Consider the following 26,108-nt stretch of genomic DNA (forward strand, 5'->3'; position numbering starts at 1 on the left):
GACACTCTCAGACACTCTCTATCACTCTCTATCACTCTCTGACACTCTCTGACACTCTCTTTCACTCTCTATCACTCCCTATCACTCTCTGAAACTCACTGACACTCTCTGACACTCTCTATCCCTCTCTGACACTGACAGACACTATCTGACACTCTCAGACACTCTCAGACACTCTCAGACACTCTCTATCACGCTCTATCACTCTCTATCACTCTCTGACACTCTCTGACACTCTCTGACACTCTCAGACACTCTCTATCACTCTCTATCACTCTCTGACACTCTCTGACACTCTCTTTCACTCTCTATCACTCCCTATCACTCTCTGAAACTCACTGACACTCTCTGACACTCTCAGACACTCTCTATCACTCTCTGACACTCTCTGATACTCTCTAGTACACTCAGACACTCTCTATCAGTCTCTGATACTCACTGACATTAACAGACACTCTCTATCACTCTCTGGCACTCTCTGACACTCTCAGACACACTCAATCACGCTCTGACACTCTCTATCACTCTCTGGCACTCTCTATCAATCTCTGACACTCTCTGACACTCTCAGACACGCTCAATCACTCTCTATCACTCTCTATCACTCTCTGACACACTCTGACACTCTCTGACACTCTCAGACACTCTCTGACACTCTCAGACACTCTCTGACACTCTCAGACACTCTCAGACACTCTCTATCAATCTCTATCACTCTCTGACACACTCTGACAAACTCTGACACTCTCTGACAGTCTCTATCACTTTCTGACTCTCTCAATCACTCTCTGACTCTCTCAGACACTCTCTGACACTCTCAGACACTCTCTATCACTCTCTATCACTCTCTGACACTCTCTGACACTCTCTTTCACTCTCTATCACTCCCTATCACTCTCTGAAACTCACTGACACTCTCTGACACTCTCAGACACTCTCAGACACTCTCTGACACTCTCTATCACTCTCTGACACTGACAGACACTCTCTGACACTCTCTGACACTCTCTGACACTCTCTTTCACTCTCTATCACTCTCTGACACTCTCTGACACTCTCTTTCACTCTCTATCACTCCCTATCACTCTCTGAAACTCACTGACACTCTCTGACACTCTCAGACACTCTCAGACACTCTCTGACACTCTCTATCACTCTCTATCACTCTCTATCACTCTCTGACACTGACAGACACTCTCTGACACTCTCTGACACTCTCTGACACTCTCAGACACTCGCAGACACTCTCTGACACTCTCAGACACTCTCTATCACTCTCTGACACTCTCTGACACTCTCTTTCACTCTCTATCACTCCCTATCACTCTCTGAAACTCACTGACACTCTCTGACACTCTCAGACACTCTCTATCCCTCTCTGACACTCACAGACACTCTCTGACACTCTCAGACACTCTCAGACACTCTCTGACACTCTCTATCACTCTCTATCACTCTCTATCACTCTCTATCACTCTCTATCACTCTCTGACACTCTCTGACACTCTCAGACACTCTCAGACACTCTCTGACACTCTCTATCACTCTCTATCACTCTCTATCACTCTCTGACACTCTCTGACACTCTCTGACACTCTCTGACACTCTCAGACACTCTCTGACACTCTCAGACACTCTCTATCACTCTCTATCACTCTCTGACACTCTCAGACACTCTCTATCACTCCCTGTCACTCTCTGACACACTCTGACACACTCTGACACTCTCAGACACTCTCAGACACTCTCAGACACTCTCTATCACTCTCTGACACTCTCTGACACTCTCAGACACTCTCTATCACTCCCTGTCACTCTCTGACACACTCTGACACACTCTGACACTCTCAGACACTCTCTATCACTCTCTGACACTCACAGACACTCTCTGACACTCTCAGACACTCTCAGACACTCTCTGACACTCTCTATCACTCTCTATCACTCTCTATCACTCTCTGACACTCTCTGACACTCTCTGACACTCTCAGACACTCTCTGACACTCTCAGACACTCTCTATCACTCTCTATCACTCTCTGACACTCTCTGACACTCTCTTTCACTCTCTATCACTCCCTATCACTCTCTGAAACTCACTGACACTCTCTGACACTCTCTATCCCTCTCTGACACTGACAGACACTATCTGACACTCTCAGACACTCTCAGACACTCTCAGACACTCTCTATCACGCTCTATCACTCTCTATCACTCTCTGACACTCTCTGACACTCTCTGACACTCTCAGACACTCTCTATCACTCTCTATCACTCTCTGACACTCTCTGACACTCTCTTTCACTCTCTATCACTCCCTATCACTCTCTGAAACTCACTGACACTCTCTGACACTCTCAGACACTCTCTATCACTCTCTGACACTCTCTGATACTCTCTAGTACACTCAGACACTCTCTATCAGTCTCTGATACTCACTGACATTAACAGACACTCTCTATCACTCTCTGGCACTCTCTGACACTCTCAGACACACTCAATCACGCTCTGACACTCTCTATCACTCTCTGGCACTCTCTATCAATCTCTGACACTCTCTGACACTCTCAGACACGCTCAATCACTCTCTATCACTCTCTATCACTCTCTGACACACTCTGACACTCTCTGACACTCTCAGACACTCTCTGACACTCTCAGACACTCTCTGACACTCTCAGACACTCTCAGACACTCTCTATCAATCTCTATCACTCTCTGACACACTCTGACAAACTCTGACACTCTCTGACAGTCTCTATCACTTTCTGACTCTCTCAATCACTCTCTGACTCTCTCAGACACTCTCTGACACTCTCAGACACTCTCTATCACTCTCTATCACTCTCTGACACTCTCTGACACTCTCTTTCACTCTCTATCACTCCCTATCACTCTCTGAAACTCACTGACACTCTCTGACACTCTCAGACACTCTCAGACACTCTCTGACACTCTCTATCACTCTCTGACACTGACAGACACTCTCTGACACTCTCTGACACTCTCTGACACTCTCTGACACTCTCAGACACTCGCAGACACTCTCTGACACTCTCAGACACTCTCTATCACTCTCTGACACTCTCTGACACTCTCTTTCACTCTCTATCACTCCCTATCACTCTCTGAAACTCACTGACACTCTCTGACACTCTCAGACACTCTCTATCCCTCTCTGACACTCACAGACACTCTCTGACACTCTCAGACACTCTCAGACACTCTCTGACACTCTCTATCACTCTCTATCACTCTCTATCACTCTCTATCACTCTCTATCACTCTCTGACACTCTCTGACACTCTCAGACACTCTCTGACACTCTCTATCACTCTCTATCACTCTCTGACACTCTCTGACACTCTCTGACACTCTCTGACACTCTCAGACACTCTCTGACACTCTCAGACACTCTCTATCACTCTCTATCACTCTCTGACACTCTCAGACACTCTCTATCACTCCCTGTCACTCTCTGACACACTCTGACACACTCTGACACTCTCAGACACTCTCAGACACTCTCAGACACTCTCTATCACTCTCTGACACTCTCTGACACTCTCAGACACTCTCTATCACTCCCTGTCACTCTCTGACACACTCTGACACACTCTGACACTCTCAGACACTCTCTATCACTCTCTGACACTCACAGACACTCTCTGACACTCTCAGACACTCTCAGACACTCTCTGACACTCTCTATCACTCTCTATCACTCTCTATCACTCTCTGACACTCTCTGACACTCTCTGACACTCTCAGACACTCTCTGACACTCTCAGACACTCTCTATCACTCTCTATCACTCTCTGACACTCTCTGACACTCTCTTTCACTCTCTATCACTCCCTATCACTCTCTGAAACTCACTGACACTCTCTGACACTCTCTATCCCTCTCTGACACTGACAGACACTATCTGACACTCTCAGACACTCTCAGACACTCTCAGACACTCTCTATCACGCTCTATCACTCTCTATCACTCTCTGACACTCTCTGACACTCTCTGACACTCTCAGACACTCTCTATCACTCTCTATCACTCTCTGACACTCTCTGACACTCTCTTTCACTCTCTATCACTCCCTATCACTCTCTGAAACTCACTGACACTCTCTGACACTCTCAGACACTCTCTATCACTCTCTGACACTCTCTGATACTCTCTAGTACACTCAGACACTCTCTATCAGTCTCTGATACTCACTGACATTAACAGACACTCTCTATCACTCTCTGGCACTCTCTGACACTCTCAGACACACTCAATCACGCTCTGACACTCTCTATCACTCTCTGGCACTCTCTATCAATCTCTGACACTCTCTGACACTCTCAGACACGCTCAATCACTCTCTATCACTCTCTATCACTCTCTGACACACTCTGACACTCTCTGACACTCTCAGACACTCTCTGACACTCTCAGACACTCTCTGACACTCTCAGACACTCTCAGACACTCTCTATCAATCTCTATCACTCTCTGACACACTCTGACAAACTCTGACACTCTCTGACAGTCTCTATCACTTTCTGACTCTCTCAATCACTCTCTGACTCTCTCTGAAACACTCTGATACTCTCTGACACTCTCAGACACTCTCTATCACTCTCTGACACTCTCTGACACTCTCAGACACTCTCTGACACTCTCAGACACTGTCTGTCAATCTCTATCACTCTCTGACACACTCTGACAAACTCTGACACTCTCTGACAGTCTCAGACTGTCTCTATCACTCTCTGACACACTCTGACAATCTCTGACACTCTCAGACACTCTCAGACTCTCTTAGACACTCTCAGACACTCTCTATTACTCTCTGCCACTCACTGACACTCTCTGACACACTCTGACAAACTCTGACACTCTCTGACAGTCTCTATCACTTTCTGACACTCTCAATCACTCTCTGACTCTCTCTGAAACACTCTGACACTCTCTGACACTCTCAGACACTCTCAGACACTCTCTATCACTCTCTGACACTCTCTGACACTCTCAGATACTCTCAGACACTCTCAGACACTCTCTATCAATCTCTATCACTCTCTGACACACTCTGACAATCTCTGACACTCTCAGACACTCTCAGACTCTCTTCGACACTCTCAGACACTCTCTCTCACTCTCTGACACTCGCTGACACACTCAGACACTCTCTGTCACTCTCAGACACTCACTATCAATCTCTATCACTCTCTGACACACTCTAACAAACTCTATCACTCTCTGACACTCTGTGACACTCTCATGCACTCTCTGAAACTCTCAGACACTCCCTCAAACAGTCTCAGACACTCTCTGGCACTTTCTATCACTCTCTGGCACTCTCTGAGACTCTCTGGCACTCTCTGACACTCTCTGGCACTCTCTGACACTCTCTGAAACTCTCTGAAACTCTCTGGCACTCTCTATCACTCTTACACATTCTCTGACACTCTCTGGCAATCTTTATCGCTCTCTGACACCCTCTCACACACTCGGACACTCTCGGACACTCTCTGACACTATCTGGCACTCTCAGACACTCTCTGGCACACTCTATCACTCTCTGACACTCTCTATCACTGTCAATCATTCTCAATCACTCTCAATCACTCTCTGAAACTCTCTGACACTTTCAGACACTCTCAGACACACTGAGACACTCTCTACCACTCTCTATCACTCTCTATCACTCCCTGATACACTCTCTGATACTCTCTGGCTCTCTCTGACACACTCTGACACTCTCAATCATTCTCAATCAATCTCAATCACTGTTTGACACTCTCAGACAGTCTCAGACACTCTCGACCACTCTCTGAAAACCTCAGACACTCTCAGACTCTCTCTGAAACTCTCTATCACTATCTGGCATTTTCTATCACTCTCTAGCACTCTCTGACCCTCTCTGGTACTCTCTGACACTCCCTGACATTCTCAGACACTTTCTAACACTGTCTACCACACGCTATCACTCTCGATCGATCTCTGACACTCTCTGACACACTCTGACACTCTCAGACACTGTCAGACACTCTCTGGCACACTCTATCACTCTCTGACACTCTCCATCTCTCTCTATCACTCTCAGACACTCTCTATCACTCTCTGACACTCTCTATCTCTCTCCATCACTCTCTGACACTCTCTGATACACTCTGACACTCTCAGACAATCTCAGACACTATTGATCACTCTCTGAAAACCTCAGACTCTCTCAGACTCTCTCTGAAACTGTCTATCATTCTCTGGCACTTTCTATCACTCTCTGGCATTCTCTGACCCTCTCTGGTACTCTCTGACACTCACTGACATTCTCAGACACTTTCTGACACTCTCTACCACACGCTATCACTCTCTACCACTCTCTGACACTCTCTGACACTCTCAGACACTCTCAGACACTCTCAGACACTCTCTGGCACACTCTATCACTCTCTGGCACTCGATCAGTCTCAATCATTCTCAATCACTCTCAATCACTGTTTGACACTCTTGGACACTCCCAGACACTCTCCATCACTCTCTAACACTCTCCATCTCTCTCTATCACTCTCAGACCCTCTCTATCACTCTCTGACACTCTCTATCTCTCTCCATCACTCTCTGGCACTCTCTGACACTCTCAGACATACTCAGACACTCTCTACCACTCAATGACACTCTCTGATGCACTCTGACACTCTCAGACAATCTCTGACACTCTCTATCACTCTCTGACAACCTCTGACACTCTCTGACACTCTCTGACACTCTCTATCACTGTCTGAAATTCTCTATCACGCTTTGACAATCTCTATCTCTCTCTATCACTCTCTTATACACTCTGACACTCTCATACACGCTCTGACGCACTCAGACACTCTCTATCACTCTCTGACACTCTCTGACACTCTCTGACACTCTCTGACACTCTCTGACACTCTCTATCACTGTCTGAAAATCTCTATCACGCTTTGACAATCTCTATCTCTCTCTATCACTCTCTTATACACTCTGACACTCTCAGACACACTCTGACACACTCAGACCCTCCCTACCACTCTCTGTCACGCTCTATCACTCTCCATCACTCTCTGGCACTCTCTGACACTCTCAGACATACTCAGACACTCTCTACCACTCAATGACACTCTCTGATGCACTCTGACACTCTCAGACAATCTCTGACACTCTCTATCACTCTCTGACAACCTCTGACACTCTCTGACACTCTCTGACACTCTCTATCACTGTCTGAAATTCTCTATCACGCTTTGACAATCTCTATCTCTCTCTATCACTCTCTTATACACTCTGACACTCTCAGACACGCTCTGACGCACTCAGACACTCTCTATCACTCTCTGACACTCTCTGACACTCTCTGACACTCTCTGACACTCTCTATCACTGTCTGAAAATCTCTATCACGCTTTGACAATCTCTATCTCTCTCTATCACTCTATTATACACTCTGACACTCTCAGACACACTCTGACACACTCAGACCCTCCCTACCACTCTCTGTCACGCTCTATCACTCTCTGACATCCTCGTCAACTCTCTGACACTCCCAGACACGCTCTGACTCTCTCTGACTCTCTCTTTCACTCTCTAACACTCTCTTTTACTCTCTGACGCTCTCTGACACTCTGACACTCTATCACTCTCTGACACTCTCTATCACTCTCTGAAAACCTCAGACACTCTCAGACTCTCTCTGACACTCTCTATCAGTCTCTGGCACTTTCTATCACTCTCTGGCACTCTCTGACCCACTCTGGTACTCTCTGACACTCCCTGACATTCTCAGACACTTTCTGACACTCTCTACCACACGCTATCACTCTCTATCACTCTCTGACACACTCTGACACACCCTGACACTCTCAGACACTCTCTAGCACACTCTATCACTCTCTGACACTCGATCACTCTCAATCATTCTCAATCACTCTCAATCACTGTTTGACACTCTCGGACACTCTCAGACACTCTCAGACACTCTCGATCACTCTCTGACACTCTCCATCTCTCTCTATCACTGTCAGACATTCTCTATCACTCTCTGACACTCTCTATCTCTCTCCATCACTCACTGGCACTCTCTGACACTCTCTTATACACTCTGACACTCTCAGACAATCTCTGACACTCTCTGATACAATCTGACACTCTCAGACAATCTCTGACACTCTCTATCACGCTCTGACACTCTCTGACACTCTCTGATACACTCTGACACTCTGAGACACGCTCTGACACACTCAGACACTCTCTATCACTCTCTATCACTCTCTGACACTCTCTGACATTCTCAGACAGTCTCAGACACTCTCTATCACTCTCTGAAGCTCTCTATCACGCTTTGACAATCTCTATATCTCTCTATCACTCTCTGGCAATCTCTGACACTCTCAGACACAATCAGACATTCTCTACCACTCTCTATCACTCTCTGACACTCTCTGACACACTCTGACACTCTCTGACACACTCTGATCCTCTCAGACACTCTCTGACACTCTCAGACACTCTCTGACACTCTCGATCACTCATGACACTCTCTATTTCTCTCTATCACTCTCTGATACTCTCTGACACCCTCAGATGCACTCTGACACTCTCAGGCAATCTCTGACACTCTCTATCACTCCCTGACACTCTCTGACACTCTCTGATACTCACTGACACTCTCAGACACGCTCTGACACACTCAGACACTCTCTATCATTCTCTATCACTCTCTGACACTCTCTGACACTCTCTGACATTCTCAGACAGTCTCAGACACTCTCTATCACACTCTGAAACTCTCTATCACGCTTTGACAATCTCTATCTCTCTCTATCACTCCCTGGCAATCTCTGACACTCTCAGACACCATCAGAGACTCTCTACAACTCTCTATCACTCTCTGACACTCTCTAACACACTCTGATACACTCTGACACTCTCAGACACAATCAGACACTCTCTACCACTCTCTATCACTCTCTGACACTCTCTGACACACTCTGATACACTCTGACACTCTCAGACACTCTCTGACACTCTCAGACACTCTCTGACACTCTCTGACACTCTCGACCTCTCATGAAACTCTCTATTTCTATCTATTACTCTCTAGCACTCTCTGACACTTTCAGACACTCTCAGACACACTCAGACACTATCTATCACTCTCTGATACTCTCTGACACTCTCTGATACACTCTGACTCTCTCAGACAGTCTCAGACACTCTCGATCACTCTCTGAAAATCTCTATCACGCTTTGACACTCTCTATCTCTCTCGATTACTCTCTGGCAATCTCTGACACTCTCTGATACACTCTGACACTCTCAGATACACTCAGACGCTCTCTGACACTCTCTGACTCTCTCTGACTCTCTCTATCACTCTCTGACGCTCTCTGACTCTCTCTGATGCTCTCTGACTCTCTCTGACGCCCTCAAATACTCTCAGACACTCTCTGGCACGTTCTATCACTCTCTGGCATACTCTGACACTCTCTGGCACTCTCTGACACTCTCTGGCACTCTCTGACACTCTCTGAAACTCTCTATCACTCTCTGGCACTCTCTATCACTCTTCCACACTCTCTGACACTCTCTGTCACTCTCTGGCAATCTTTATCACTCTCTGACACTCTCTCACACACTCGGACACTCTCGGACACTCTCTGACACTATCTGGCACTCTCAAACACTCTCTGGCACACTCTATCACTCTCTGACACTCTCTATCACTGTCAATCATTCTCAATCACTCTCAATCACTCTCTGAAACTCTCTGACACTTTCAGACACTCTCAGACACACTCAGACACACTCAGACACTCTCTACCACTCTCTATCACTCTCTATCACTCTCTATCACTCTCTATCACTCTCTGATACACTCTCTGATACACTCTGGCACTCTCAGACACTCTCTTACACTCTCCATCACTCTCTGACACACTCTGATACACTCTGACACTCTCAGACACACTCTGACACACTCAGACACTCTCTACCACACTCTACCACTCTCTCACAATTTCTGACACTCTCTGATACACTCTAACACTCTCAGACACTCTCTGACACTCTCTATCACTATCTGACACTCTCTGACACTTTCAGACACTCTCTGCCACTCTCTATCACTCACAGACAGTCTCAGACACTCTCTGACACTCTCTGATACTCTCTGACACTCTCTGACACTCTCAGACAATCTCAGACACACTCAGACACACTCATACACTCTCTGACACTCTCTGACACTCTCTGACACTCTCTGATACACTCTGACACTCTCAGACACGCTCTGACACACTCAGACACTCTCTATCACTTTCGATCACTCTCTGAAAACCTCAGACACTCTCAGACACTCTCTGACACTCTCTATCACTCTCTGGCACTTTCTATCACTCTATGGCACTCTCTGACCCTCTCTGGTACTCTCTGACACTCCCTGACATTCTCAGACACTTTCTGACACTCTCTACCACACGCTATCACTCTCTATCACTCTCTGACACACTCAGACACTATCAGACACTCTCTTGCACACTCTATCAATCTCTGACACTCGATCACTCTCAATCATTCTCAGTCACTCTCAATCACTGTTTGACACTCTTGGACATTCTCAGACACTCTCTATCACTCTCTGACACTCTCTATCTCTCTCTATCACTCTCAGACATTCTATATCACTCTCTGACACTCTCTATCTCTCTCCATCACTCTCTGGCACTCTCTGACACTTTCATACACTCTCAGGCACACTCAGACACTCTCTACCACTCTCTGACACTCTCTGACACTCTCTGATACACTCTGACACTCTCAGACAATCTCTGACACTCTCTATCACTCTCTGACCCTCTCTGATACACTCTGACACTCTCAGTCACGCTCTGACACACTCAGACACTCTCTATCACTCTCTATCACTCTCTGACACTCTCTGACACTCTCTGACACTCTCAGACACTCTCAGACACTCTCTTGCACACTCTATCACTCTCTGACACTCGATCACTCTCAATCATTCTCAATCACTCTCAATCACTGTTTGACACTCTCGGACTCTCTCAGACACTCTCTATCACTCTCTGACACTCTCCATCTCTCTCTATCACTCTCAGACACTCTCTATCACTCTCTGACACTCTCTGACACTCTCTGATACACTCTGACACTCTCAGACACGCTCTGACACACTCAGACACTCTCTATGAATCTCTATCACTCTCTGACACTCTCTGACACTCTCTGACACTCTCTGACACTCTCTGATACACTCTGACACTCTCAGACAATCTCTGACACTCTCTATCACTCTCTGACACTCTCTGACACTCTCTGACACTCTCTGATACACTCTGACACTATCAGACACGCTCTGACACACTCAGACACTCTCTATGACTCTCTATCACTCTCTGGCACTCTCTGACACTCTCTGACACTCTCTGATACACTCTGACACGCTCAGACAATCTCTGAAACACTCTATCACTCTCTGACACTCTCAGACAGTCTCAGACACTCTCTGTCACTCTCTGACACTCTCTGACACTCTCTGATACACTCTGACACTCTCAGGCACGCTCTGACACACTCAGACACTCGCTATCACTCTCTATCTCTCTCTGACACACTCTGACACTCTCTGACACTCTCAGAAAGTCACAGACACTCTCCATCACTCTATGAAACTCTCCATCTCGATTTGACAATCTCTATCTCTCTCTATCACTCTCTGGCAATCTGTGACACTCTCAGACACAATCAGACACTCTCTACCACTCTCTATCACTCTCTGACACTCTCTGACATACTCTGACACTCTCTGACACACTCTGATACACTCTGACACTCTCAGACACTCTCTGACACTCTCTGACACTCTTATCACTCTCTGACACTCTCACACACTCTCTTACACTCTCCGATACACTGTGACACTCTCAGACACACTCTGACACACTCAGACACTCTCTACCACACTCTATCACTCTCTCACACTGTCTGACACTCTCTGATACACTCTAACACTCTCAGACAATCTCTGACAGTATCTGACACTCGCTGATACTCTCTGCTACTCTCCAATACTCTCTGGCACTCTCTATTTCTCTCTGACACTCTCTATTTCTCTCAGTCACTCTCTGACACACTCAGACACTCTCTACCACTCTCTATCACTCTCTGACACTCTCTGATACACTCTAACACTCTCAGACACGCTCTGACACTCTCTATCACTCTCTGACTCAATCTGACACTCTCAGACAGTCTCAGACACTCTCTATCACTATCTGACAATCTCTGACAGTATCTGACACTCGCTGATACTCTCTGCTACTCTCCAATACTCTCTGGCACTCTCTATTTCTCTCTGACACTCTCTATTTCTCTCAATCACTCTCTGACACACTCAGACACTCTCTACCACTCTCTATCACTCTCTGACACTCTCTGATACACTCTAACACTCTCAGACACACTCTGACACTCTCTATCACTCTCTGACTCAATCTGACACTCTCAGACAGTCTCAGACACTCTCTATCACTCTCTGACACTCTCTGACACTCTCTGATACTCTCTGACCCTCTCTATCACTCTCTGACAATCTCAGACACACTCAGACACTCTCTGACACTCTCTATCACTCTCTGACACTCTCTGAAACTCTCTGACACTCTCTATCACTCTCTGACACTCTCTGAAACTCTCTGACATTTTCAGACACTCTCTGCCACTCTCTATCACTCTCTGACCCTCTCTGACACTCTCAGACCCACTCAGACACTCGCTGACACTCACTTTCACTCTCTGACACTCTCTGACACTTTCAGACATTCTCTGCCACTCTCTATTACTCTCTATCGCTCGCTGACACTTGCAGACATTCTCTGCCGCTCTCTATCACTCTCTGTCACTCTCTGACACTCTCTGACACTCTCTGACACTCTGACACTCTGACACTCTTTGATACTCTCACACTCTCGGACCCTCTCTGACACTCTCACACACTCTCTGACAATCTCAGACACACTCAAACGCTCTCTGGCACTCTCTGACACTCTCTGACACCTTCAGACACTCTCTGCCACTCTCTATCACTCTCTGACACTCTCTGACACTCTCGGACACTCTCACACTCTCGGACAATCTCTGACACTCTCACACACTCTCTGACACTCTCTGACCCACTCTGACACTCTCTGTCACTCTCTGACACTCTCTGACACTCTCACACTCTCTGACACTCTCACTCTCTCTGACACTCTCTGACACTCTCTGACACTCTCTCACACTCTCTGACACTCTGTCACACTCTCTGACACTCTCTGACCCTCTCTGACACTCTCTGACACTCTCTGACACTCTTATCACTCTCTGACGCTCTCAGACGCTCTCTTACACTCTCCATCACTCTCTGACACTCTCTGATACACTGTGACACTCTCAGACACACTCTGACACACTCAGACACTCTCTACCACACTCTATCACTCTCTCACAGTGTCTGACACTCTCTGATACACTCTAACACTCTCAGACAGTCTCAGACACTCTCTATCACTAACTGACACTCTCTGACACTCTCTGAGACTCTCTGATACTCTCTGACACTCTCTAATACACTCTGACACTCTCTATTTCTCTCTGACACTCTCTGACAATATCATATACACTCAGACACTCTCTGAAACTCTCTATCACTCTCTGAAACTCACTGATACTTTCAGACACTCTCTGCCACTCTCTATCACTCTCTATCACTCTCAGACTGTCGCAGACACTCTCTGACACTCTCCGATACTCTCTGATACTCTCTGACACTCTCTGACAATCTCAGACAAACTCAGACACTCTCTGACAGTTTCAGACACTCTCTGCCACTCTCTGCCACTCTCTATCACTCTCTATCACTCTCTGAAACTCTCTGCTACTCTCTGACACTCTCTATCACTGTCTGACACTCTCTGACACTCTCTCTGACACTCTCTGACAATCTCTCACACTCTCTGACATTCTCTCACACTCTCTGACACTCTCTGACCCACTCTGACAATCTTTGACACTCTCTGACAAACTCTATCACTCTCTGACACTCTCTCACACTCTCTGACACTCTCTGACACTCTCTGACACTCTCTGACACACTCTGACCCTCTCTGACACTCTCTGACACTATCTGACACTCTCTGACACTCTCACACTCTCTGACACTCTCACACTCTCTGACACTCTCTGACACTCTCTCACACTCTCTCAAACTCTCTGACATTCTCTCACACTCTCTGACACTCTCTGACCCTCTCTGACAATCTTTGACATTCTCTGACAAACTCTATCACTCTCTGACACTCTCTGACACACTCAGACACTCTCTATCACTCTCTGACACTTTCAGACACACTCTGCCACTCTCTATCACTATGTATCACTCTCTGACACTTTCAGACACTCTCTATCACTCTCTATCACTCTCTGACACTCTCAGTCACTCTCTACCACACTCTATCACCCTCTGACACTCTCTGATACACTCTAACATTCTCAGACACTCTCTGACACTCTCTATCACTGTCTGATACTCTCTGACACTCTCTATCTCTCGCTGACACTTTCAGACATTCTCTGCCACTCTCTATCACTCTCTGACACTCTCTGACACTCTGACACTCGATCACTCTCTGACACTCTCTATCACTCTCTGAAAACCTCAGACACTCTCAGACACGCTCTGACACTCTCTATCACTCTCTGGCACTTACTATCACTCTATGGCACTCTCTGACCCTCTCTGGTACTCTCTGACACTCCCTGACATTCTCAGACACTTTCTGACACTCTCTACCACACGCTATCACTCTCTATCACTCTCTGACACTCTCTGACACACTCAGACACTCTCAGACACTCTCTTGCACACTCTATCAATCTCTGACACTCGATCACTCTCAATCATTCTCAGTCACTCTCAATCACTGTTTGACACTCTTGGACATTCTCAGACACTCTCTATCACTCTCTGACACTCTCTATCTCTCTCTATCACTCTCAGACATTCTATATCACTCTCTGACACTCTCTATCTCTCTCCATCACTCTCTGGCACTCTCTGACACTTTCATACACTCTCAGGCACACTCAGACACTCTCTACCACTCTCTGACACTCTCTGACACTCTCTGATACACTCTGACACTCTCAGACAATCTCTGACACTCTCTATCACTCTCTGACCCTCTCTGATACACTCTGACACTCTCAGTCACGCTCTACCACACGCTTTCACTCTCTATCACTCTCTGACACTCTCTGACACTCTCTGACACTCTCAGACACTCTCAGACACTCTCTTGCACACTCTATCACTCTCTGACACTCGATCACTCTCAATCATTCTCAATCACTCTCAATCACTGTTTGACACTCTCGGACACTCTCAGACACTCTCTATCACTCTCTGACACTCTCCATCTCTCTCTATCACTCTCAGACACTCTCTATCACTCTCTGACACTCTCTGACACTCTCTGACACTCTCTGATACACTCTGACACTCTCAGACAATCTCTGAAACACTCTATCACTCTCTGACACTCTCAGACAGTCTCAGACACTCTCTGCCACTCTCTGACACTCTCTGACACTCTCTGACACTCTCTTATACACTCTGACACTCTCAGACAATCTCGGACACTCGCTGTCACTCTCTGACACTCTCTGACACTCTCTGATACTCTCTGACACTCTCAGGCACGCTCTGACACACTCAGACACTCGCTATCACTCTCTATCTCTCTCTGACACACTCTGACACTCTCAGAAAGTCACAGACACTCTTCATCACTCTATGAAACTCTCCATCTCGATTTGACAATCTCTATCTCTCTCTATCACTCTCTGGCAATCTGTGACACTCTCAGACACAATCAGACACTCTCTACCACTCTCTATCACTCTCTGACACTCTCTGACATACTCTGACACTCTCTGACACACTCTGATACACTCTGACACTCTCAGACACTCTCTGACACTCTCTGACACTCTTATCACTCTCTGACACTCTCACACACTCTCTTACACTCTCCGATACACTGTGACACTCTCAGACACACTCTGACACACTCAGACACTCTCTACCACACTCTATCACTCTCTCACACTGTCTGACACTCTCTGATACACTCTAACACTCTCAGACAATCTCTGACAGTATCTGACACTCGCTGATACTCTCTGCTACTCTCCAATACTCTCTGGCACTCTCTGTTTCTCTCTGACACTCTCTATTTCTCTCAGTCACTCTCTGACACACTCAGACACTCTCTACCACTCTCTATCACTCTCTGACACCCTCTGATACACTCTAACACTCTCAGACACAATCTGACACTCTCTATCACTCTCTGACTCAATCTGACACTCTCAGACAGTCTCAGACACTCTCTATCACTATCTGACAATCTCTGACAGTATCAGACACTCGCTGATACTCTCTGCTACTCTCCAATACTCTCTGGCACTCTCTATTTCTCTCTGACACTCTCTATTTCTCTCAGTCACTCTCTGACACACTCAGACACTCTCTACCACTCTCTGACACTCTCTGACACTCTCTGATACTCTCTGATACACTCTGACACTCTCTGACCCTCTCTATCACTCTCTGACAATCTCAGACACACTCAGACACTCTCTGACACTCTCTATCACTCTCTGACACTCTCTGAAACTCTCTGACATTTTCAGACACTCTCTGCCACTCTCTATCACTCTCTGACCCTCTCTGACACTCTCAGACCCACTCAGACACTCGCTGACACTCACTTTCACTCTCTGACACTCTCTGACACTTTCAGACATTCTCTGCCACTCTCTATTACTCTCTATCGCTCGCTGACACTTGCAGACATTCTCTGCCGCTCTCTATCACTCTCTGTCACTCTCTGACACTCTCTGACACTCTGACACTCTCTGACACTCTGACACTCTGACACTCTCTGACACTCTCACACTCTCGGACCCTCTCTGACGCTCTCTATTACTCTCTGACACTCTCTATCACTCTCTGACACTCTCTGACAATCTCAGACACACTCAAACGCTCTCTGGCACTCTCTGACACCTTCAGACACTCTCTGCCACTCTCTATCACTCTCTGACACTCTGACACTCTCGGACACTCTCACACTCTCGGACAATCTCTGACACTCTCACACACTCTCTGACACTCTCTGACCCACTCTGACACTCTCTGTCACTCTCTGACACTCTCTGACACTCTCACACTCTCTGACACTCTCACTCTCTCTGACACTCTCTGACACTCTCTGACACTCTCTCACACTCTCTGACACTCTGTCACACTCTCTGACACTCTCTGACCCTCTCTGACACTCTCTGACACTCTCTGACACTCTTATCACTCTCTGACGCTCTCAGACGCTCTCTTACACTCTCCATCACTCTCTGACACTCTCTGATACACTGTGACACTCTCAGACACACTCTGACACACTCAGACACGCTCTACCACACTCTATCACTCTCTCACAGTGTCTGACACTCTCTGATACACTCTAACACTCTCAGACAGTCTCAGACACTCTCTATCACTAACTGACACTCTCTGACACTCTCTAATACACTCTGACACTCTCTATTTCTCTCTGACACTCTCTGACAATATCATATACACTCAGACACTCTCTGAAACTCTCTATCATTCTCTGAAACTCTCTGATACTTTCAGACACTCTCTGCCACTCTCTATCACTCTCAGACTGTCGCAGACACTCTCTGACACTCTCCGATACTCTCTGATACTCTCTGACACTCTCTGACAATCTCAGACAAACTCAGACACTCTCTGACAGTTTCAGACACTCTCTGCCACTCTCTATCACTCTCTATCACTCTCTGAAACTCTCTGCTACTCTCTGACACTCTCTATCACTGTCTGACACTCTCTGACACTCTCTCTGACACTCTCTGACAATCTCTCACACTCTCTGACATTCTCTCACACTCTCTGACACTCTCTGGCCCACTCTGACAATCTTTGACACTCTCTGACAAACTCTATCACTCTCTGACACTCTCTGACACACTGAGACACTCTCTATCACTCTCTGACACTTTCAGACACACTCTGCCACTCTCTATCACTCTCTATCACTCTCTGACACTTTCAGACACTCTCTATCACTCTCTATCACTATCTGACACTCTCAGACACTCTCCACCACACTCTATCACTCGCAGACACTCTCTGACACTTTCAGACACTCTCTGACACTCTCTGACACTCTTTCACACTCTTTGATACTCTCTGACCCTCTCTGACCCTCTCAGACACTCTCTGGCACACTCTATCACTCTCTGACACTCTCTATCACCGTCAATCATTCTCAATAACTCTCAATCACTCTCTGACCCTCTCTGACACTCTCTGGCACTTTCAGATACTCTCAGACAGACTCAGAAACTCTCTCTCACTCTCTATCCCTCTCTATCACTCTCTGACACTCTCTGATGCACTCTGGCACTCTCAGACACTCTCTGACACTCTCTATCTTTTTCTGACACTCTCTGATACACTCTGACACTCTCAAATGCTCTCTGACACTCTCTACCACTCTCTGACTCAATCTGACACTCTCAGACAGTCTCAGACACTCTCTATCACTCTCTGACACTCTCTGACACTCTCTGACACTCTCTGATACTCTCTGATACACTCTGACACTCTCTGACCCTCTCTATCACTCTCTGACAATCTCAGACACACTCAGACACTCTCTGACACTCTCTATCACTCTCTGACACTCTCTGAAACTCTCTGACATTTTCAGACACTCTCTGCCACTCTCTAGCACTCTCTGACCCTCTCTGACACTCTCAGACCCACTCAGACACTCGCTGACACTCACTTTCACTCTCTGACACTCTCTGACACTTTCAGACATTCTCTGCCACTCTCTATTACTCTCTATCGCTCGCTGACACTTGCAGACATTCTCTGCCGCTCTCTATCACTCTCTGTCACTCTCTGACACTCTCTGACACTCTGACACTCTCTGACACTCTGACACTCTGACACTCTCTGACACTCTCACACTCTCGGACCCTCTCTGACACTCTCTATCACTCTCTGACACTCTCTATCACTCTCTGACACTCTCTGACAATCTCAGACACACTCAAACGCTCTCTGGCACTCTCTGACACTCTCTGACACCTTCAGACACTCTCTGCCACTCTCTATCACTCTCTGACACTCTCTGACACTCTCGGACACTCTCACACTCTCGGACAATCTCTGACACTCTCACACACTCTCTGACACTCTCTGACCCACTCTGACACTCTCTGACACTCTCACACTCTCTGACACTCTCACTCTCTCTGACACTCTCTGACACTCTCTGACACTCTCTGACACTCTCTCACACTCTCTGACACTCTGTCACACTCTCTGACACTCTCTGACCCTCTCTGACACTCTCTGACACTCTCTGACACTCTTATCACTCTCTGACGCTCTCAGACGCTCTCTTACACTCTCCATCACTCTCTGACACTCTCTGATACACTGTGACACTCTCAGACACACTCTGACACACTCAGACACTCTCTACCACACTCTATCACTCTCTCACAGTGTCTGACACTCTCTGATACACTCTAACACTCTCAGACAGTCTCAGACACTCTCTATCACTAACTGACACTCTCTGACACTCTCTAATACACCCTGACACTCTCTATTTCTCTCTGACACTCTCTGACAATATCATATACACTCAGACACTCTCTGAAACTCTCTATCACTCTCTGAAACTCTCTGATACTTTCAGACACTCTCTGCCACTCTCTATCACTCTCTATCACTCTCAGACTGTCGCAGACACTCTCTGACACTCTCCGATACTCTCTGATACTCTCTGACACTCTCTGACAATCTCAGACAAACTCAGACACTCTCTGACAGTTTCAGACATTCTCTGCCACTCTCTATCACTCTCTATCACTCTCTGAAACTCTCTGCTACTCTCTGACACTCTCTATCACTGTCTGACACTCTCTGACACTCTCTCTGACACTCTCTGACAATCTCTCACACTCTCTGACATTCTCTCACACTCTCTGACACTCTCTGACCCACTCTGACAATCTTTGACACTCTCTGACAAACTCTATCACTCTCTGACACTCTCTGACACACTCAGACACTCTCTGCCACTCTCTATCACTCTCTGACACTCTCTGACACTCTCTGACACTCTCTGACACACTCTGACCCTCTCTGACACTCTCTGACACTATCTGACACTCTCTGACACTCTCACACTCTCTGACACTCTCACACTCTCTGACACTCTCTGACACTCTCTCACACTCTCTCAAACTCTCTGACATTCTCTCACACTCTCTGACACTCTCTGACCCTCTCTGACAATCTTTGACATTCTCTGACAAACTCTATCACTCTCTGACACTCTCTGACACACTCAGACACTCTCTATCACTCTCTGACACTTTCAGACACACTCTGCCACTCTCTATCACTCTGTATCACTCTCTGACACTTTCAGACACTCTCTATCACTCTCTATCACTCTCTGACACTCTCAGTCACTCTCTACCACACTCTATCACCCTCTGACACTCTCTGATACACTCTAACATTCTCAGACACTCTCTGACACTCTCTACCACTCTCTGACTCAATCTGACACTCTCAGACAGTCTCAGACACTCTCTATCACTCTCTGACACTCTCTGACACTCTCTGATACTCTCTGATACACTCTGACACTCTCTGACACTCTCTATCACACTCTGCCACTCTCTGACACTCTCTATCACTGTCTGACACTCTCTGACACTCTCTATATCTCGCTGACACTTTCAGACATTCTCTGCCACTCTCTATCACTCTCTGACACTCTCTGACACTCTCTAACACTCTCTGACACTCTCTGACACTCTCACACTCTCTGACACTCTCACACTCTCTGACACTCTCTGACACTCTCTGACACACTCTGACACTCTCTCACACTCTCTCACACTCTCTGACATTCTCTCACACTCTCTGACACTCTCTGACCCTCTCTGACAATCTTTGACATTCTCTGACAAACTCTATCACTCTCTGACACTCTCTGACACACTGAGAAACTCTCTATCACTCTCTGACATTTTCAGACACACTCTGCCACTCTCTATCACTCTCTATCACTCTCTGACACTTTCAGACACCTTCTATCACTCTCTATCATTCTCTATCACTCTCTGACACTCTCAGACACTCTCTACCACACTCTATCACTCTCTGACACTCTCTGATACACTCTAACACCCTCAGACACTCTCTGACACTCTCTACCACTCTCTGACTCAATCTGACACTCTCAGACAGTCTCAGACACTTTCAATCACTCTCTGACACTCTCTGACACTCTCTGACACTCTCTGATACACTCTGACACTCTCTGACACTCTCTGACACTCTCTATCACTCTCTGACACTCTCTGACAATCTCAAACACACTCAGACACTCTCTGACACTCTCTGACACTCTCTGACATTTTCAGACACTCTCTGCCACTCTCTATCACTCTCTGACTCTCTCTGACCCTCTCTTGCACTCTCTGAAACTCTCTGACACTCTCAGACCAACTCAGACACTCGCTGACGCTCACTATCACTCTCTGACCCTCTCTGACACTTTCAGACATTCTATTCCACTCTCTATTACTCTCTATCACTCACTTACATTTTCAGACACTCTCTGCCACTCTCTATCACTCTCTGTCACTCTCTGACACTCTCTGACACTCTCACACTCTCTGACACTCTGACACTCTCTGACACTCTCACACTCTGGGACCCTCTCTGACACTCTCCATCACTCTCTGACATTCTCTATCACTCTCTATCACTCTGTGACACTCTCTGACACTCTCTGATACACTCTGGCACTCTCAGACACTCTCTTACACTCTCCATCACTCTCTGACACTCTCTGATACACTGTGACACTCTCAGACACACTCTGACACACTCAGACACTCTCTACCACACTCTATCACTCTCTCACAGTGTCTGACACTCTCTGATACACTCTAACACTCTCAGACATTCTCTGACACTCTCTATCACTATCTGACATTCGCTGACACTCTCAGACAGTCTCAGACACTCTCTATCACTATCTGACAATCTCTGACACTCTCTGGCACGCTCTGATACTCTCTGATACACTCTAATACACTCTGACACTCTCTAGCCCTCTCTGACACTCTCTGACATTCTCATGCACACTCAGACACTCTCTGACGCTCTCTATCACTCTCTGACACTTTCAGACACTCTCTGCCACTCTCTATCACTCTCTATCACTCTCAAACCGTCTCAGACACTCTCTGACACTCTCTGATACTCTCTGATACTCTCTGACACTCTCTGACAATCTCAGACACACTCAGACACTCTCTGACACTCTCTATCTCTCTCTGACGCTCTCTGACACTCTCTATCACTCTCTATCACTCTCTGACACTCTCTGACACTTTCAGACACTCTCTGCCACTCTCTGACACTCTCTATCACACTCTGACTATCTCTATCACTCTCTATCACTCTCTGACGCGCTCTGACACTCTCTATCACTCTCTGATACTCTCTGACACTCTCTCTGACACTCTCTCACACTCTCTGACACTCTCTGACCTCCCTGACACTCTCTGAGACTCTCTGACACTCTCTATCATTCTCTGACACTCTCTGACAATCTCAGACACACTCAGACACTCTCTGACACTCTCGACCACTCTCTGACACACTCTGACACTTTCAGACACTCTCTGCCACTCTCTATCACTCTCTATCACTCGCTGACACTTTCAGACACTCTCTGCCACTCTCTATCACTCTCTGACACTCTCTGACACACTCTGACACACTCACACTCTCTGACTCTCTCACAATCTCGGACCCTCTCTGACACTCTCTGACACTCTCTATCACTCTCTGACACTCTCTGACACTCTCTCTGACACTCTCTCGCACTCTCTGTCTCTCTCTGACACTCTCAGACACACTCAGACACTCTCTGACACTCTCGATCACTATCTGAAACTCTCTGACTCTTTCAGACACTCTCTGCCACTGTCTATCACTCTCTATCTCTCGCTGACACTTTCAGACATTCTCTGCCACTCTCTATCACTCTCTGACACTCTCTGACACTCTCTAACACTCACTGACAATCTCTGACACTCTCACACTCTCTGACACTCTCACACTCTCTGACACTCTCTGACACTCTCTGACACTCTCTGACACTCTCTCACACTCTCTCACACTCTCTGACATTCTCTCACACTCTCTGACATTCTCTCACACTCTCTGACACTCTCTGACCCTCTCTGACAATCTTTGACATTCTCTGACAAACTCTATCACTCTCTGACACTCTCTGACACACTGAGACACTCTCTATCACTCTCTGACACTTTCAGACACACTCTGCCACTCTCTATCACTCTCTATCACTCTCTGACACTTTCAGACACTCTCTATCACTCTCTATCACTCTCTGACACTCTCAGACACTCTCTACCACACTCTATCACTCTCTGACACTCTCTGATACACTCTAACACTCTCAGACACTCTCTGACACTCTATCCCACTCTCTGACTCAATCTGACACTCTCAGACAGTCTCAGACACTTTCAATCACAATCTGACACTCTCTGACACTCTCTGACACTCTCTGACACTCTCTGATACACTCTGACACTCTCTGACACTCTCTGACACTCTCTGACAATCTCAAACACACTCAGACACTCTCTGACACTCTCTATCATTCTCTGACACTCTCTGACACTCTCTGACATTTTCAGACACTCTCTGCCACTCTCTATCACTCTCTGACACTCTCTATCACTCTCTGACACTCTCTGACAATCTCAAACACACTCAGACACTCTCTGACACTCTCTATCATTCTCTGACACTCTCTGACATTTTCAGACACTCTCTGCCACTCTCGATCACTCTCTGACACTCTCTGACCCTCTCTTGCACTCTCTGAAACTCTCTGACACTCTCAGACCAACTCAGACACTCGCTGATGCTCACTATCACTCTCTGACACTCTCTGACACTTTCAGACACTCTCTATCACTCTCTATCACTCTCTGACACTCTCAGTCACTCTCTACCACACTCTATCACTCTCTGACACTCTCTGATACACTCTAACACTCTCAGACACTCTCTGACACTCTCTACCACTCTCTGACTCAATCTGACACTCTCAGACAGTCTCAGACACTCTCTATCACTCTCTGACACTCTCTGACACTCTCTGATACTCTCTGATACACTCTGACACTCTCTGACACTCTCTATCACTCTCTGCCACTCTCTGACACTCTCTATCACTGCCTGACACTCTCTGACACTCTCTATCTCTCGCTGACACTTTCAGACATTCTCTGCCACTCTCTATCACTCTCTGACACTCTCTGACACTCTCTAACACTCTCTGACACTCTCTGACACTCTCACACTCTCTGACACTCTTACACTCTCTGACACTCTCTCACACTCTCTCACACTCTCTGACATTCTCTCACACTCTCTGACACTCTCTGACACTCTCTGACAATCTTTGACATTCTCTGACAAACTCTATCACTCTCTGACACTCTCTGACACACTGAGACACTCTCTATCACTCTCTGACACTTTCAGACACACTCTGCCACTCTCTATCACTCTCTATCACTATCTGACACTCTCAGACACTCTCCACCACACTCTATCACTCGCAGACACTCTCTGACACTTTCAGACACTCTCTGACACTCTCTGACACTCTTTCACACTCTTTGATACTCTCTGACCCTCTCTGACACTCTCAGACACTCTCTGGCACACTCTATCACTCTCTGACACTCTCTATCACCGTCAATCATTCTCAATAACTCTCAATCACTCTCTGACCCTCTCTGACACTCTCTGGCACTTTCAGATACTCTCAGACAGACTCAGAAACTCTCTCTCACTCTCTATCCCTCTCTATCACTCTCTGACACTCTCAGATGCTCTCTGACACTCTCTATCACTCTCTGACTCAATCTGACACTCTCAGACAGTCTCAGACACTCTCTATCACTCTCTGACACTCTCTGACACTCTCTGATACTCTCTGATACACTCTGACACTCTCTGACACTCTCTATCACTCTCTGACACTCTCTGACAGTCACTATCATTCTCTGACACTCTCAGACACTTTCAGACATTCTCTGCCACTCTCTATCACTCTCTGTCACTCTCTGACACTCTCTGACACTCTCACACTCTCTGTCACTCTCACACTCTCTGACACTCTCACACTCTCGGACCCTCTCTGACACTCTCTATCGCTCTCTGACACTCTCTATCACTCTCTGACACTCTCTGACACTCTCTGACAATCTCAGACACACTCGGACACTCTCTGACACTCTCTGACACTCTCTGACAGTCTCTGACACTCTCACACTCTCTGACACTCTCTGACACTCTCTATCACTCTCTGACGCTCTCTGACAATCTCTATCACTCTCTATCACTCTCTGACACTCTCTGACACTTTCAGACACTCTCTGCCACTCTCTGACACTCTCTATCACACTCTGACAATCTCTATCACTCTCTATCACTCTCTGACGCTCTCTGACACTCTCTATCACTCTCTGATACTCTCTGACACTCTCTCTGACACTCTCTCACACTCTCTGACACTCTCTGACCTCCCTGACACTCTCTGAGACTCTCTGACACTCTCTATCATTCTCTGACGCTCTCTGACATTCTCTGACAAACTCTATCACTCTCTGACACTCTCTGACACACTGAGACACTCTCTATCACTCTCTGACACTTTCAGACACACTCTGCCACTCTCTATCACTCTCTATCACTCTCTGACACTTTCAGACACTCTCTATCACTCGCTATCACTCTCTGACACTCTCAGACACTCTCTACCACACTCTATCACTCTCTGACACTCTC

Source organism: Heterodontus francisci, chromosome 35, assembly GCF_036365525.1.
Source record: "Heterodontus francisci isolate sHetFra1 chromosome 35, sHetFra1.hap1, whole genome shotgun sequence".
In the NCBI taxonomy this organism is placed as follows: domain Eukaryota; kingdom Metazoa; phylum Chordata; class Chondrichthyes; order Heterodontiformes; family Heterodontidae; genus Heterodontus; species Heterodontus francisci.